Source organism: Podarcis vaucheri (assembly GCF_965113315.1).
Source record: "Podarcis vaucheri genome assembly, chromosome: 2".
NCBI lineage: Eukaryota > Metazoa > Chordata > Lepidosauria > Squamata > Lacertidae > Podarcis > Podarcis vaucheri.
Window position 1 is genome coordinate 89,900,771 of NC_138760.1, and position 2,493 is coordinate 89,903,263.

Here is a 2,493-nt window from a genome sequence, read left to right on the forward strand (position 1 = left end):
TACTGCAGCTCTTAATCTAGAGCAGGGATGGGGAATGTGGCCCTCTAGGCTTCTCTCTCTGGCCCTCAAGGCTCTCCTCACTGGCCCCACTTTCCCTGGTTTGAATGTGCCCTTGAGCTCCGTCAATGCTTCTTCCTTGCTTGGATGCAGGACAGAGACGAGTGTGCAGAAATAAATCTGCTGTACAAAAATTGAACATTTGTTGCTCCCCTCACTTGCTTATTGCCTAGCCCACCATAGACATGTTGCCTAGAAGGGAAGGTGGTGCTCAGTCTGGAAAAGGTCCTACCCCCACCGATCAAGAACCCATTGTTCCCCCTCCATGTCTATGAATGTGGCTTTTGTTGTCTTCCAATTTCACTCTTACGGGGTTTTCACCATTCTTGGGTTGCCCATTCCTGGATCAACTCATTGTTTGTTTGTTTTTTAAATCCCTTCAGTCTTGTCAAGAAGTACAGACTTGCTGCTTCCTCCTCCTCACGCATCATCAATACTTTACTCAGTGAAATTTCACATTTCATTTCCTGTGTTCTCTCCCATTGATGGCTGCTTTTGCCTCTACTTTTCATCATAGGCTGGTGCTTATCGATAAAGCCCTGTTACACGGGGAAAAATACTATTTCCCCATCTGATCCTAAATTAATGTAAGAAATAGCCTTTATCAGGTTTCATCATTATTATTTTTCTTCCTAAATATGGCTCTCTTCATTTTCACACACACTTGTACATCTCCTCAAGCTCACAACAGTAACAAATGAGTAAGGTATTTCCTTGCCTAATATATATTGGAGACTTCTCAGGGCAGTGAGAAAATCTGGACAAGTGTTTATACAACAGTAGAAATATTAGCAAATATTGCAATGGATCTGGCCGTGCAGAAGGCCTTGTTACTGCTTATACTCCACAGAATTAAAAGGGCACTTTCCAGGCTTCATTTTTCTTGGCATTAATGTGAAAATACTCTGTGTATATGCTTGGGTCGGGCGCTCAACAAATAAGCTGTTCAAAAGGGGACATATACAAACCTTATGAAAATAACTTGGAGGATCTCGGGTATTCCTGCCAAGCCCAACTTCAGCCTCATGTCTGATAGCTTAAGGCCTTCTTTCCATTGGCTTAGGGCCACCACAGAGTAACTTTATAATCTGCATGTTATCTAGCCCAGCTGTTGGTGTTTGCCTACACATGGGCAGGCCTTATTTGTGAGCCAGGACTGCGGCGATCCCAGGGCTGCAACAGGATGGACGCCTCACGTTACAGTTCAGGTACTTTGACAGAATTCCAGGGCTTGAGTGGGCCTCAGTTCCTGCAGATTGGATTCGCAGTGCATGGGGAAAGGTGAAGGTGGAAGGTAAAAGAGGCACCATAGCCCTGGCTAACATACACACCAATGTGAGATGCAAAGAAGGACTGGAAACATGAAGTGGAACGTTTCCTGAGGTGTTGCCTTCTTTGCATTTGTGGGTGAAACTATGAGGCTGAAACTATGGAAGCTACTAAAGCAAAACCATATTCTGCCTTGCCCACATCTAGGGGTCTAAAATAGGGGTGGGAGGCCCAGGGGTCAAATGTGGTCCTCCAAGCTTCTCTGACTGACCCTTGGGACTCTTCCTGGCCCACATTCCTCACTTTCCTTGCTTTGCACCTTCCTTTTTGCCTGGCTAGAATATGTCCCTGAACTCTGATAATGCCTCCTGCTTCTCTGGATGAAAGACAGGGGGTGTGTAAGTGCACAGAAGTAACTCTAGTGTACAAAGAGAAAAAATACATTTGCTCCTTCACCTGCTATAGCCTCTGGCCCCGCCCACCACTGACATGTGGCTCCTGGAAAGTTGCCCTGAATAGCACCACCAGTTTTCAATGCACCGAAGAATGCTGCTTAACTTTTAAATAACCCCATATCTTGCAATATCTTCTGAAATCTACTGAAATCGAGTTACACCCCTCTATCTGGATAGATAGATAGATAGATAGATAGATAGATAGATAGATGATAGATAGATAGATAGATAGATAGATAGATAGATAGATAGATAGATAGATAGATGTTGGCCATGGTCTGCCTCAGAAAACAATGGAGGAGTGTGCCTTTGGGGGTGAGATCAAGCTGTTGGAAGGTTGCAGCGCCTGCTGTGGCTGACGTAGGAGAGACATGTTTTGTTGCAGCTGGGGCAGATGAAGGCACCCAGTTCTGTTGCTGCAGATGCACCATGGCATTTCTTCTCTCTGTGCTCCTCCCAGCAGATATTCCTGCTCTGGTCGCTGCTATGGATACATGACTTGACTGCCTGTCTCCAGGCGATGTGGTCTGCAAGGGACACACACACACACACACACACACAGAGAGAGAGAGAGAGAGAGAGAGAGAGAGAGAGAGAGAGAGAATGTATGTATGTTTGTTTGTGTATATAGTATGTATACTATCCATCTATATAGTATGTATCTCTCTCTCTCTCTCTCTCTCTCTCTCTCTCTCTCTCTCACACACACACA